The sequence below is a fragment of the Ascaphus truei genome, unplaced genomic scaffold, assembly GCF_040206685.1.
Source record: "Ascaphus truei isolate aAscTru1 unplaced genomic scaffold, aAscTru1.hap1 HAP1_SCAFFOLD_1139, whole genome shotgun sequence".
Lineage (NCBI taxonomy): Eukaryota > Metazoa > Chordata > Amphibia > Anura > Ascaphidae > Ascaphus > Ascaphus truei.
In genome coordinates this window covers 41,338-56,352 of record NW_027454006.1, presented here as the reverse complement: position 1 = coordinate 56,352, position 15,015 = coordinate 41,338, and the positions used below count along the sequence as shown (strand labels likewise).

Here is a 15,015-nt window from a genome sequence, read left to right as displayed (position 1 = left end):
GTTGGGGGCGTGAAAGGCAGAGAGGGGTGGGGGCGTGAAAGGCAGGGAGGGGGCGTGAAAGGCAGGGAGGGGGGGTCTGAAAGGCAGGGAGTGGGGGGGGGCGTGAAAGGCAGGGAGGGGGGGCGTAAAAGGCAGGGTGGGGACGGGGGCGTGAAAGCCAGGGAGGGGACGGGGCATGAAAGCCAGGGAGGGGATGGGGGCGTGAAAGCCAGGGAGGGGACGGGGGCGTAAAAGGCAGGGAGGGGACGGGGCGTGAAAGGCAGGGAGGGGGGTGGTGGCGTGAAAGGCAGGGAGGTGGATGGGGGCGTGAAAGGCAGGGATGGGGCGTGATAGGCAGGGAGGTGGCGTGAAAGGCAGGGAGGGGGCGTGAAAGGCAGGGAGGGGGCGTGAAAGGCGGGAGGGGGCGTGACAGGTAGGGAGGGGGGCGTGAAAGGCAGGGAGGTGGGTGGGGGCGTGAAATGCAGGGAGGGGGGCGTGAAAGGCAGGGAGAGGGCGTGAAAGGCATGGAGGGGGCGTGAAAGGCAGGGAGGTGGGCGTGAAAGGCAGGGAGGGGGGCGTGAAAGGCAGGGAGGGGGGCGTGAAAGGCAGGGAGGGGGGTGGAAAGACAGGGAGGGGGGTGAGGGCGTAAAAGGCAGGGAGGGGTGGCGTGAAAGGCAGGGAGGGGGCGTGAAAGGCAGGGAGGGGGCGGGAAAGGAAGGGAGGGGGGCGTGAAAGGCAGGGAGGGGGCGTGAAAGGCAGGGAGGTGGGCGTGAAAGGCAGGGAGGTGGGCGTGAAAGGCAGGGAGGTGGGTGGGGGCGTGAAATGCAGGGAGGGGGCGTGAAAGGCAGGGAGAGGGCGTGAAAGGCAGGGAGGGGGCGTGAAAGGCAGGGAGGTGGGCGTGAAAGGCAGGGACGGGGGCGTGAAAGGCAGGGAGGGGGGCGTGAAAGGCAGGGAGGGAGGCGTTAAAGGCAGGGAGGGGGGTGGAAAGGCAGGGAGGGGGCTTAAAGTCAGGGAGGAGGGTGGAAAGACAGGGAGGGGGGTGGGGGCGTGAAAGGCAGGGAGGGGGCGTGAAAGGCAGGGAGGGGGCGGGAAAGGCAGGGAGGGGGGCGTGAAAGGCAGGGAGGGGGCGTGAAAGGCAGGGAGGGGGCGTGAAAGGCAGGGAGGGGGGCGTGAAAGGCAGGGAGGTGGGTGGGGGCGTGAAATGCAGGGAGGGGGGCGTGAAAGGCAGGGAGAGGGCGTGAAAGGCAGGGAGGGGGCGTGAAAGGCAGGGAGGTGGGCGTGAAAGGCAGGGAGGGGGGCGTGAAAGGCAGGGAGGGGGGCGTGAAAGGCAGGGAGGGGGGCGTTAAAGGTAGGGAGGGGGGTGGAAAGACAAGGAGGGGTGTGGGGGCGTGAAAGGCAGGGAGGGGGCGTGAAAGGCAGGGAGGGGGGCGTGAAAGGCAGGGAGGGGGGCGTAAAAGGCAGGGAGGGGGGCGTGAAAGGCCAGGAGAGGGGCGAGAAAAGCAGGGTGGGGGCGTGAAAGGCAGGGTGGGGGCGTGAAAGGCAGGGAGGTGGCGTGAAAGGCAGGGAGGGGGCGTGAAAGGCAGGGAGGGGGGTGGAAAGACAGGGAGGGGGGTGAGGGCGTAAAAGGCAGGGAGGGGTGGCGTGAAAGGCAGGGAGGGGGCGTGAAAGGCAGGGAGGGGGCGGGAAAGGCAGGGAGGGGGCGGGAAAGGCAGGGAGAGGGGCGGGAAAGGCAGGGAGGGGGGCGTGAAAGGCAGGGAGGGGGCGTGAAAGGCAGGGAGGGGGGCGTGAAAGGCAGGGAGGTGGGTGGGGGCGTGAAAGGCAGAGAGGGGGGCGTGAAAGACAGGGAGGGGGGTGTGAAAGGCAGGGAGAGGACGTGAAAGGCAGATAGGTGGGTGGGGGCGTGAAAGGCAGGGAGGGGGCGTGAAAGGCAGGGAGGGGGCGTGAATGGCAGGGAGGGGGCGTGAAAGGCAGGGAGGGGGGCGTGAAAGGCAGGGAGGTGGGTGAGGGCGTGAAAGGCAGAGAGGGGGGCGTGAAAGGCAGGGAGGGGGCGTGAAAGGCAGGGAGGGGGGCGTGAAAGGCAGGGAGGGGGGCGTGAAAGGCAGGGAGGGGGGCGTTAAAGGCAGGGAGGGGGGTGGAAAGACAGGGAGGGGGTGGGGGCGTGAAAGGCAGGGAAGGGGGCGTGAAAGGCAGGGAAGGGGGCGTGAAAGGCAGGGAGGGGGGCGTAAAAGGCAGGGAGGGGGGGCGTGAAAGGCATGGTGGGGGCGTGAAAGGCAGAGAGGGGGTGTGAAAGGCAGGGAGGGGGCGTGAAAGGCAGGGAGGGGGTGTGAAAGGCGGGGAGGGGGGGGCGTGAAAGGCAGGGAGGGGGCGTGAAAGGCGGGGAGGGGGGGCGTGAAAGGCGGGGAGGGGGGCGTGAAAAGCGGGGAGGGGGGCGTGAAAGCCAGGGAGGGGTGCGTGAAAGGCAGGTAGGGGGGGGCGTGAAAGGCAGGGAGGGGGGGCGTGAAAGGCAGGGAGGGGGGGCGTGAAAGGCAGGGAGGGGGTTGGGGGCATGAAAGGCAGGGAGGGGGTTGGGGGCGTGAAAGGCAGGGAGGGGGGTGGAAAGGCAGGGAGGGGGGGTGGGGCGTGAAAGGCAGGGAGGGGGTTGGGGGCATGAAAGGCAGGGATGGCGTTGGGGGCGTGAAAGGCAGGGAGAGGGTAGGGGGCGTGAAAGGCAGGGAGGGGGGCGTGAAAGGCAGGGAGGGGGGGCGTGAAAGGCAGGGAGGGGGGGGGCGTGAAAGGCAGGGAGGTGGGGCGTGAAAGGCAGGGAGGTGGGGCGTGAAAGGCAGGGAGGGGGTTGGGGGCGTGGAAGGAGGGGAGGGGGGGTGGGGGCATGAAAGGCAGAGAGGGGGGGTGGGGGCGTGAAAGGCAGGGAGGGGGCGTGAAAGACAGGGAGGGGGTGGGGGCGTGAAAGGCTGGGAGGGGGTGCGTGAAAGGCAGGGAGGGGGGGGGCGTGAAAGGCAGGGAGGGGGGGCGTGAAAAGCGGGGAGGGGGGGTGGGGGCGTGAAAGGCAAGGAGGGGACGGGGGCGTGAAAGGCAGGGAGGTGGGTGGGGGCGTGAAAGGCAGGGAGGGGGGCATGAAAGGCAGGGAGGGGGGGTGGAAAGGCAGGGAGGGGGGTGGAAAGGCAGGGAGGGGGGCGTGAAAGGCAGGGAGGGGGGGCGTAAAAGGCAGGGAGGGGAGCGTGAAAGGCAGGGAGGGGGGCGAGAAAGGCAGGGTGGGGGTGTGAATGGCAGGGAGGGGGCGTGAAAGGCAGGGAGGGGGCGTGAAAGGCAGGGAGGGGGCGTGAAAGACAGGTAGGGGGCGTGAAAGGCAGGGTGGGGCGTGAAAGGCAGGGAGGGGGCGTGAAAGGCAGGGAGGGGGCGTGAAAGGCAGGGAGGGGGCGTGAAAGGCAGGGAGGGGACGGGGGGGCGTGAGAGGCAGGGAGGGGACGGGGGCGTGAAAGGCAGAGAGGGGGCGTGAAAGGCAGGGAGGGGGCGTGAAAAGCAGGGAGGGGGCGTGAAAAGCAGGGGGGACATGAAAGGCAGGGAGGGGGCGTGAAAGGCAGGGGTCGTGAAAGGGGGGTCGTGAAAGGCAGGGGGGCGTGAGGCAGGGGGGGTGAAAGGCAGGGGGGGCGTGAAAAGCAAGGGGGGCGTGAAAGGCAGGGGGGCGTGAAAGGCAGGGGGGAGTGAAAGGCAGGGGGGGTGAAAGGCAGGGGGGGCGTGAAAGGCAGGGAGGGGGGCATGAAAGGCAGGGAGGGGGGGCGTGAAAGGCAGGGAGGGGGGGCGTGAAAGGCAGGGAGGTGGGGGCGTGAAAGGCAGGGAGGTGGGGGCGTGAAAGGCAGGGAGGTGGGCGTGAAAGGCAGGGAGGGGGGCAAGAAAGGCAGGGTGGGGGCGTGAAAGGCAGGGTGGGGGCGTGAAAGGCAGGGAGGGGGTGTGAAAGGCAGGGATGGGGCGTGAAAGGCAGGGTGGGGGCGTGAAAGGCAGGGAGGGGGCGTGAAAGGCAGGGTGGGGGCGTGAAAGGTAGGGATGGGGCGTGAAAGGCAGGGGGGGCGTGAAAGGCAGGGAGGGGGCGTGAAAGGCAGGGAGGGGGCGTGAAAGGCAGGGAGGGGGCGTGAAAGGCAGGGAGGGGGCGTGAAAGGCAGGGTGGGGGCGTGAAAGGCAGGGATGGGGCGTGAAAGGCAGGGAGGGGACGGGGGGCGAGAGGCAGGGAGGGGACGGGGGCGTGAAAGGGAGGGGGCGTGAAAGACAGGGAGGGGGCGTGAAAGGCAAGGGGTGTGAAAGGCAGGGGGGTGTGAAAGGCAGCGAGGAGGGGCGTGAAAGGCAGGGAGGGGGGCGTGAAAGGCAGGGAGGGGGGCGTGAAAGGCAGGGAGGGGGGCGTGAAAGGCAGGGAGGTGGGGGCATGAAAGGCAGGGAGGGAGGCGTAAAAGGCAGGGAGGGGAGTGTAAAAGGCAGGGAGGGGGGTGTGAAAGGCAGGGAGGGAGGCGTGAAAGGCAGGGAGGTGGGGCATGAAAGGCAGGGTGGGGGTTGGGGGCGTGAAAGGCAGGGAGGGGGTTGGGGCGTGAAAGGCAGGGAGGGGTTGGGGGCGTGAAAGGCAGGGAGGGGGGGCGTGAAAGGCAGGGAGGGGGGGGGCGTGAAAGGCAGAGAGGGGGATGGGGGCATGAAAGGCAGGGAGGGGGGGCGTGAAAGGCAGGGTGGGGGGGCGTGAAGGTAGGGAGGGGGGGGTGAAAGGCAGGGAGGGGGGGTGAAAGGCAGGGAGGGGGGGGGCGTGAAAGGCAGGGAGGGGGGGGGCGTGAAAGGCAGGGAGGGGGGCGTGAAAGGCGCCGAGGGGGGTGGGGGCGTGAAAGGTAGGGAGGGGATGGGGGCGTGAAAGGCAGGGAGGGGACGGGGGCGTGAAAGGCAGGGAGGGGGCGTGAAAGGCAGGGAGGGGGCGGGAAAGGCAGGGAGGGGGGCGTGAAAGGCAGGAGGGGGGCGTGAAAGGCAGGGAGGGGGGTGGGGGCGTGAAATGCAGGGAGGGGGGCGTGAAAGGCAGGGAGAGGGCGTGAAAGGCAGGGAGGGGGCGTGAAAGGCAGGGAGGGGGGCGTGAAAGGCAGGAGGGGGGCGTGAAAGGCAGGGAGGGGGGCGTGAAAGGCAGGGAGGGGGGTGTTAAAGGCAATGAGGGGGGCGTGAAAGGCAGGGAGGGGGGCGTGAAAGGCAGGGAGGGGGGCGTGAAAGGCAGGGAGGGGGCGTAAAAGGCAGGGAGGGGGGTGTGAAAGGCCAGGAGAGGGGAGAAAAAAGCAGGGTGGGGGCGTGAAAGGCAGGGTGGGAGCGTGAAAGGCAGGGAGGCGGCGTGAAAGGCAGGGAGGGGGGCGTGAAAGGCAGGGAGAGGGGCGTGAAAGGCAGGGAGGGGGGCGTGAAAGGCAGGGAGGGGGTGTGAAAGGCAGGGTGGGGGCGTGAAAGGCAGGGAGGGGGCGTGAAAGGCAGATAGGTGGGTGGGGGTGTGAAAGGCAGGGAGGGGGGTGTGAAAGGCAGGGAGAGGACGTGAAAGGCAGATAGGTGGGTGGGGGTGTGAAAGGCAGGGAGGGGGCGTGAAAGGCAGGGAGGGGGGCGTGAATGGCAGAGAGGGGGCGTGAAAGGCAGGGAGGGGGGCGAGAAAGGCAGGGTGGGGGCGTGAAAGGCAGGGTGGGGGCGTGAAAGGCAGGGAGGGGGCGTGAAAGGCAGGAGGGGGCGTGAAAGACAGGTAGGGGGCGTGAAAGGCAGGGTGGGGCGTGAAAGGCAGGGAGGGGGCGTGAAAGGCAGGGAGGTGGCGTGAAAGGCAGGGAGGGGGCGTGAAAGGCAGGGAGGGGACGGGGGGCGTGAGAGGCAGGGAGGGGACGGGGGCGTGAAAAGGCAGAGAGGGGGCGTGAAAGGCAGGGAGGGGGCGTGAAAGGCAGGGAGGGGGGCGTGAAAGGCAGGGAGGGGGCGTGAAAGGCAGGGAGGGGGGCGTGAAAGGCAGGGAGGTGGGTGTGAAAGGCAGGGAGGGAGGCGTGAAAGGCAGGGAGGTGGGGGCATGAAAGGCAGGGTGGGGGTTGGGGGCGTGAAAGGCAGGGAGGGGGGGCATGAAAGGCAGGGTGGGGTTGGGGGCGTGAAAGGCAGGGAGGGGGTTGGGGCGTGAAAGGCAGGGAGGGGGTTGGGGGCGTGAAAGGCAGGGAGGGGGGGCGTGAAAGGCAGGGAGGGGGGGGCGTGAAAGGCAGAGAGGGGGATGGGGGCATGAAAGGCAGGGAGGGGGGGCGTGAAAGGCAGGGAGGGGGGGGCGTGAAAGGTAGGGAGGGGGGGTGAAAGGCAGGGAGGGGGGGTGAAAGGCAGGGAGGGGGGGGGCGTGAAAGGCAGGGAGGGGGGGGGCGTGAAAGGCAGGGAGGGGGGCGTGAAAGGCGCCGAGGGGGGTGGGGGCGTGAAAGGTAGGGAGGGGATGGGGGCGTGAAAGGCAGGGAGGGGACGGGGGCGTGAAAGGCAGGGAGGGGGCGTGAAAGGCAGGGAGGGGGCGGGAAAGGCAGGGAGGGGGGCGTGAAAGGCAGGGAGGGGGGCGTGAAAGGCAGGGAGGGGGGTGGGGGGCGTGAAATGCAGGGAGGGGGGCGTGAAAGGCAGGGAGAGGGCGTGAAAGGCAGGGAGGGGGCGTGAAAGGCAGGGAGGGGGGCGTGAAAGGCAGGGAGGGGGGCGTGAAAGGCAGGGAGGGGGCGTGAAAGGCAGGGAGGGGGGTGTTAAAGGCAATGAGGGGGGCGTGAAAGGCAGGGAGGGGGGGCGTGAAAGGCAGGGAGGGGGGCGTGAAAGGCAGGGAGGGGGGCGTAAAAGGCAGGGAGGGGGGTGTGAAAGGCCAGGAGAGGGGAGAAAAAAGCAGGGTGGGGGGCGTGAAAGGCAGGGTGGGAGCGTGAAAGGCAGGGAGGCGGCGTGAAAGGCAGGGAGGGGGGCGTGAAAGGCAGGGAGAGGGGCGTGAAAGGCAGGGAGGGGGGCGTGAAAGGCAGGGAGGGGGGTGTGAAAGGCAGGGTGGGGGCGTGAAAGGCAGGGAGGGGGCGTGAAAGGCAGATAGGTGGGTGGGGGTGTGAAAGGCAGGGAGGGGGGTGTGAAAGGCAGGGAGAGGACGTGAAAGGCAGATAGGTGGGTGGGGGTGTGAAAGGCAGGGAGGGGGCGTGAAAGGCAGGGAGGGGGGCATGAATGGCAGAGAGGGGGCGTGAAAGGCAGGGAGGGGGGGCGAGAAAGGCAGGGTGGGGGCGTGAAAGGCAGGGTGGGGGCGTGAAAGGCAGGGAGGGGGCGTGAAAGGCAGGGAGGGGGCGTGAAAGACAGGTAGGGGCGTGAAAGGCAGGGTGGGGCGTGAAAGGCAGGGAGGGGGCGTGAAAGGTCAGGGAGGTGGCGTGAAAGGCAGGGAGGGGGCGTGAAAGGCAGGGAGGGGACGGGGGGCGTGAGAGGCAGGGAGGGGACGGGGGCGTGAAAGGCAGAGAGGGGGCGTGAAAGGCAGGGAGGGGGCGTGAAAGGCAGGGAGGGGGGCGTGAAAGGCAGGGAGGGGGGCGTGAAAGGCAGGGAGGGGGGCGTGAAAGGCAGGGAGGTGGGTGGGGGCGTGAAAGGCAGGGAGGGGGACGGGGGGCGTGAGAGGCAGGGAGGGGACGGGGGCGTGAGAGGCAGGGAGGGGACGGGGGCGTGAAAGGCAGAGAGGGGGCGTGAAAGGCAGGGAGGGGGCGTGAATGGCAGGGAGGGGCGTGAAAGGCAGGGAGGGGGGCGTGAAAGGCAGGGACAGGACGTGAAAGGCAGATAGGTGGGTGGGGGCGTGAAAGGCAGGGAGGGGGCGTGAAAGGCAGGGAGGTGGGCGTGAAAGGCAGGGAGGGGGCGTGAAGGCAGGGAGGGGGCGTGAAAGGCAATGAGGGGGGCGTGAAAGGCAGGGAGGGGGGCGTGAAAGGCAGGAGGGGGGCGTGAAAGGCAATGAGGGGGGCGTGAAAGGCAGGGAGGGGGGCGTGAAAGGCAGGGAGGGGGGCGTAAAAGGCAGGGAGGGGGTGTGAAAGGCCAGGAGAGGGGCGAGAAAAGCAGGGTGGGGGCGTGAAAGGCAGGGTGGGAGCGTGAAAGACAGGGAGGCGGCGTGAAAGGCAGGGAGGGGGGCGTGAAAGGCAGGGAGGGGGGCGTGAAAGGCAGGGAGGGGGGCGTGAAAGGCAGGGAGGGGGGCGTGAAAGGCAGGGAGGGGGGCGAGAAAGGCAGGGAGGGGGGCGTGAAAGGCAGGAGGGGGGCGTTAAAGGCAGGGAGGGGGTGGAAAGACAGGGAGGGGGGTGGGGGCGTGAAAGGCAGGGAGGGGGGCGTGAAAGGCAGGGAGGGGGGTGTGAAAGGCAGGGAGAGGACGTGAAAGGCAGATAGGTGGGTGGGGGCATGAAAGGCAGGGAGGGGGCGTGAAAGCAGGGAGGGGGGCGTGAATGGCAGGGAGGGGGCGTGAAAGGCAGGGAGGGGGGCGTGAAAGGCAGGGAGAACACGTGAAAGGCAGATAGGTGGGTGGGGGCGTGAAAGGCAGGGAGGGGGCGTGAAAGGCGGGGAGGGGGGGCGTGAAAGGCGGGGAGGGGGGCGTGAAAAGCGGGGAGGGGGGGCGTGAAAGGCAGGGAGGGGGGCGTGAAAGGCAGGGAGGGGGGGCGTGAAAGGCAGGGAGGGGGGGCGTGAAAGGCAGGGAGGGGGTTGGGGGCGTGAAAGGCAGGGAGGGGGTTGGGGGCGTGAAAGGCAGGGAGGAGGGCGTGAAAGGCAGGGAGGGGGGGCGTGAAAGGCAGGGAGGTGGGGCATGAAAGGCAGGGAGGGAGGCGTAAAAGGCAGGGAGGGGAGTGTAAAAGGCAGGGAGGGGGGTGTGAAAGGCAGGGAGGGAGGCTGTGAAAGGCAGGGATGGGGGGCGTGAAAGGGAGGGAGGGGCGTGAAAGGCAGGGAGGTGGGGGCATGAAAGGCAGGGTGGGGGCTGGGGGCGTGAAAGGCAGGGAGGGGGTTGGGGGCGTGAAAGGCAGGGAGGGGGTTGGGGGCGTGAAAGGCAGGGAGGGGGGGCGTGAAAGGCAGAGAGGGGGATGGGGGCATGAAAGGCAGGGATGGCGTTGGGGGCGTGAAAGGCAGGGAGGGGGGGCGTGAAAGGCAGGGAGGGGGGGGGCGTGAAAGGCAGGGAGGGGGGGTGAAAGGCAGGGAGGGGGGGTGTAAGGCAGGGAGGGGGGGCGTGAAAGGCAGGGAGGGGGTTGGGGGCGTGAAAAAGACAGGGAGGGGGGGCGTGAAAGGCAGGGAGGGGTTGGGGGCGTGAAAGGCAGGGAGGGGGTTGGGGGCGTGAAAGGCAGGGAGGGGGGTGGAAAGGCAGGGAGGGGGGTGGGGCGTGAAAGGCAGGGAGGGGGTTGGGGGCATGAAAGGCAGGGATGGCGTTGGGGGCGTGAAAGGCAGGGAGAGGGTTGGGGGCGTGAAAGGCAGGGAGGGGGGCGTGAAAGGCAGGGAGGGGGGGCGTGAAAGGCAGGGAGGGGGGGCGTGAAAGGCAGGGGGGGGGGGGGGCGTGAAAGGCAGGGAGGTGGGGCGTGAAAGGCAGGGAAGGGGTTGGGGGCGTGGAAGGCAGGGAGGGGGGTGGGGGCGTGAAAGGCAGGGAGGGGGCTTGAAAGGCAGGGAGGGGGCGTGAAAGACAGGGAGGGGGTGGGTGCGTGAAAGGCAGGGAGGGGGGGCGTGAAAGGCAGGGAGGGGGGGGCGTGAAAGGCAGGGAGGGGGGGCGTGAAAGGCAGGGAGGGGGGGCGTGAAGGCGGGGAGGGGGGTGGGGGCGTGAAAGGCAGGGAGGGGATGGGGGCGTGAAAGGCAGGGAAGTGGGTGGGGGCGTGAAGGCAGGGAGGGGGGGCATGAAAGGCAGGGAGGGGGCGTGAAAGGCAGGGAGGGGGCGTGAAAGGCAGGGAGGGGGCGAGAAATCGTGCAATCCACAACTGTATCCGCCTCTCCGAGCGTCTGAAAGCAATCCAGCGTTCCTGGTGTGTGGCTGAAGAGGTGAGGGACTCCCTCCTCTCAAACGGAAAAGAAGAGCAAAAAGTAGAGTTGGAACATACCTATCATACAGGGATGAGAGAGAGAGACAGAGAATGAGAGAGAGACAGAGAATGAGAGAGAGACAGAGAATGAGAGAGAGACAGAGAATGAGAGAGAGACAGAGAATGAGAGAGAGAGACAGAGAATGAGAGAGAGACACAGAGAGAGAGAGACAGAGAATGAGAGAGAAACAGAGAGAGGGACATGGGGAGAGAGAGACACAGAGAGAGAGAGACAGACACAGAGAGAGAGAGAGAGAGAGAGACAAAAGTAATATACTGTATAACCATTATACCGTACCCCCTAGTATTCGTGTAATCATTGTCCCACACCCCCTATTACTCACGCTTTGGCAATACTGAAATGTTCTTTTGACATGCCAATCAAGCTGATTTGATTTGAGAGACACAGAGACACACACAGAGACACAGAGAGAGACAGAGATACAGAGACACACACAGAGACACACAGAGAGAAACAGAGACACACAGAGAGAAACAGAGACACACAGAGAGAAACAGAGACACACAGAGAGAAACAGAGACACACAGAGAGAAACAGAGACACACAGAGAGAGACAGAGACACAGAGAGACAGAGACACAGAGAGAGACAGAGACACACAGAGAGAGACAGAGACACACAGAGAGAGACAGAGACACAGAGAGAGAGAGAGAGAGAGAGAGAGAGACACGGGCCTATTTAGTAAGCGTCGATAAGGCTGCGTCTATAGTATTTCAGACGGAGGGAAGGCACACACGCTGCAATACACTTGCTGAAGCCTGAGCTTTTTTATGGCTTTGCAGGGTATGCAGCGGGTGCGATTGGGGGCGTGGCAATAAATATTTGGAGGCGTGGCAATAACGTTCCGGCGCGGACGTCACTTCCCTACCTCACATCCCGATCCACCGGCATTTTTTCAGATGCAGCATCTGAAGCACTGTGCAGACAAGAAGAAAAATGCACACAATGCGCACCAGAGATTAAAATATAGTAAATTATTTATTAATAAAACAAGAAATAACCGAGGGGGATCCAAACCCACCTCAGTACTTTCTTCTCGTTGCTATTGCCACACTATACGTCCTGACGCCGGAAGGGAAGTTGGTACGCGACCAAGACGAGACGCCGGATTTACAGTGGAACCACAACATACCACAGATTGCTGGAGGACCACACTGCGAGGGGCGCAGCCTATCGAGTTTCCCGGTCATCGTCCAAAGTCTGGAGCTGCGGATTGACCACCGGATTACCACGGAGCACGAGCCTGTCTCACACAATGCTTTTACCAAACGGATGTTTGTGAGTTTGCTATTTTTATCTTGTCCAGGAAATGAAATTGTTAAACCGAATTTACACATGGAGCGGGCGCTTTCTCTTCTTTTTTTTGTTTAGGTATCTATCGAGGAGGTGGTTGTTTCCCTGAAGAGAGCTGCCAGGGCTCCAGAGGACGCCCGAATTGGATCCTTTTATGATTGAGTTATAACATAGCTATTAGAGCTAGGTTTCTGGACTTTTATTGTGTTTAGGCATAGTGTTTATTATTATTTTATTACAGCTACTTTTTAGTAATTGCACTGTTATTAATTCTGACCACTAATTCTCACTGCCATTATAATCTCTCTCTAGCCACAACCAAATTGCTATATCAGCTATATTATTTATTGGTTATACCAGGGGAGCATAAACTTTTGCAGCTCGCCCCCCTGCCTTCCCTCTGCTGGTGCTCGTGCCCCCCCCCCTACCTTGATGCAGCGTCACGTGACCTGCAGCGGCATTTGACGAGGGTGACGTCACATGACCCCGCGGCGTAATTTAACATACTGTGCTATATGTATGCACACACAGCTGTCTCTTACACATACAAATACTGTTTTTCCATCCCTATACACAAAAAAGGACCACAAAGTATCCACACACACTTTTAGTTGTGCTACAAACTCTCACATTTCCACACCCACCCACACCATTTATATCCACTCCCACTCCACACACACCTTTTGTAAAGCACTGTATATACTGTGGGCTCTCCATTCATTTTCATTCACACTGATACACATACACACTCTTTCATCACTTGCTTTCAGGAACCTTTTGACACCTCTAGGCATAAAACACATCCACACCGGGGGAAGGACCAGCACAGATAACTTTCCAAGAGACACTGTTTTTAAGTATACCTTTTGCTTGCTTCATTCATTGTAACATCGCCGGAAGAAGAGATCAGTGTATCTCGAAAGCTCGCACAAATAAAAGCATTTCGTTAGCCACAGAACGGTATCATCTACTGCTGCGGCCGAGTTTATTTGAGCATTTGCCCGGTCTCGGCCGCAGCAGTAACCAGGCGCGCGCCGGGATGTGCCTGGCGCGCGCCGAAGCCACGGAGGAGCGCCCTCCGATCGGGGCTTTCTCCCTCCGCTCGCCGGGTCCGCCGGGTCTCCCGGAACCCCCTGCCGCCGTCCCCCACATCGCGGGACACCAGGGCTCCCTCGGGGAGCCCTGGACGCGCGTACAGGGGGCGCAGGCTCCCGATGACGCGTGACCGCGCGTCATCGCCGAGGGAGTGCGGCTAGCATGCCGGGGCATCCCAAGGCTTGCGGAGCTAGCCGCACTCAAATAAAATGTGCCGCCTCTGTATTTATTTTTTGATTATTGAAGCTCGGCTAACACGGTACTGATACCTCTATATATATTGCGCGCTCACACACACATATAACGTTTTATCCAACTTTTTCATTTATCATTTGTAGAGAAAATGAACAATGCCGCCAGAAGTGCTATTTTTCAAAATGTAACATCTCTACTAATTAGTGTAAAATGATACTTCATATAAAGCAGGTTATGGGACCCAGTATAAAATGACCTTCATGTAGCTTATCACATCCCAGTATATGGATACCTTCTATTATCACAAGCTGCTAACATGTGACAGGGCTCAGAGTCTGAGCCCAGAATGTGACATACTGAACATTCTCATTCTAAATTTCAAAAAATATTGTGTTGATTTCTGACCTGACTGCCGTGGTTACAGCTCAACCACTCTGTTCTACTGTATGTCACCACTTTCTGCCACAACCAGCTGACGGTGGATCTGCAAGGAGTTCAACGCTCATTGGCATCACATCTGTGGCTTGGTTGACGTATCTTTTCTCCAGCTTTTTATTGTATTGTTTTTAAATAGATTATATTTATTTAGTTGAATAGATATTTATTTAGTTGAATAGATATTTATTTAGTTTAATAGATTATATTTCTAAGTTTAATAAATTATATTTCTTAGTTGAATAAGTTATATTTCTTAGTTTAATAAGTTATATTTGTTAGTTTAATAAATTATATTTCTTAGTTTAATAAGTTATATTTGTTAGTTAATAGATTATATTTGTTAGCACAGTAGATTATATTTACTAGTATTTAAGTCTCCCCCTCAGTGCCCCATTAGGACCCGTGCGCATATTTCACATCTTTTCGGAGTCGCTTATTTTTTAGACCCTCGGAGCCGAAACCTAAAGCTAAGAAAGTTCGGATCAAGAGGAGCCGCACAGCTTAAAGACAGAACATTTCCAAGGGAGATGGAGACAATTTGGGTAAGATCTGATTAAAGGACAACCTTTGAGGAAGGAAAGGGTGACGGGGGAGTCTAAGAGGGGGGTGAGAGAGCAAGGTGGTGTGTCAGATTGGGGCAGAGCAAGAGAACGCACAAATGATGGGGATTTGCTGCAAACCAAAAAAAAAACAATAAGTAGTGATACTTTTACCGGTGCCCCTTAGTCTCAGGGAAGACCGGCATTTCGTCCAATGGATACAATATGATTGATGGGAAAGGGCACACGGATTTGAATAAAAAAAGATAATTTATTGTGCCACAGACTACAATGTTTCGGCTGCTGGCCTTTCTTTGCTGGATTTAGTGGGTTTAGCCACTTTACCTGAGAAAGACCAGCAGGCCGAAATGTTGTTGTCTATGGCAGTGCAAGAGAAAACAGGTTGGGGGGGGGGTGGGTTCTCGCAAAGTCGCCGACCCATGGGTGAGTGTCTCCGGTGGAAACTAGTCCTGGACCCCGGGAAAGCTGTCTGTGGCCCATACAAGCTGAGTAACATGTAGAAAGGACACATGTATGTTCAGAATGAGTTAGCATGGTATTTTGAGAGGCACCATAGCAGGTCAGTGCAAGTCAGTGCAGAGCACTGCAAGGTCAGTCAATATGAGGAAGGGTCCGATGGAGGAGTTGGAGGGTCCCAGAATATCTCTTAAAGCAGGGGTGCGCAAATCGAGGGGCACGACATTTTCTTGGGAGGAGGGGCTCGGCGCTTACAGAGGCCCCTCGCTCTTCCCCACAGCATTTAAATTAAATGCCGGAGATCGCGCGCAAGGCCTCTGTAAGTTCCCTTTCCTTGTCTCCGGCGGCTTCTGGCGACAGCAACGTGGCGTCACATGATATAGCATTGCCATAGCAACGTGATATCACATGACGTCGTTACATCAGAACGTCGGAGACAAGGTGGGGAAGGTGGAGGGGGGAGCAGGGGGAAAAGGTTGTGCAACCCTGTCTTAAAGCATTGTCCTGCATACAGATCAGAGGCCAAGAATGGATATGGATATCCGATGTGAAGCCGGAAATAAGACAGAAAAGACCGTTTCGGGGGAAGAAGGTGAGTGATGAAATAGCCGTCACTGTGTAACTCTTCCAATTACCTGCAACTTCATGCAGAGAAATAGCAACGCTTGTTTTTAACGTGCTAAGCGCCTAATGGGGAATTCAACTGCTGAGAGGTTAAGGGAGTTACTCACCAAACTCAGCGACGTTTCTGTGTCTCTGTGATTACTCCCCCAGGACATGCCTGAAAACCAGAGGTAACTCAATGTATTTTTGATAAATAGAAACATGACCTTCTGGGGAGGGGTATATAATGGCTACTGGGCCTGGTGAGGTGGGTATAACGGGTACTGGGCCTTGGGAGGGTTGTATAACTGGGTACTGGGCCTGGGGAGGTGGGTATAACGGGTTTTTGCCCTGTGGAG

General features: G+C 61.2%; 1 long non-coding RNA gene across 1 annotated transcript; it reads left to right on the top strand.

The window, feature by feature from the left end:
- Positions 1 to 11,030: 11,030 nt before the first annotated feature.
- On the top strand, positions 11,031 to 14,645 carry LOC142475298 (uncharacterized). Its single transcript, XR_012790865.1, has 3 exons — positions 11,031 to 11,294; positions 11,388 to 13,579; positions 14,568 to 14,645. It is a non-coding gene; the product is annotated as an uncharacterized LOC142475298 (long non-coding RNA).
- The last annotated feature ends 370 nt before the right edge of the window (positions 14,646 to 15,015 follow it).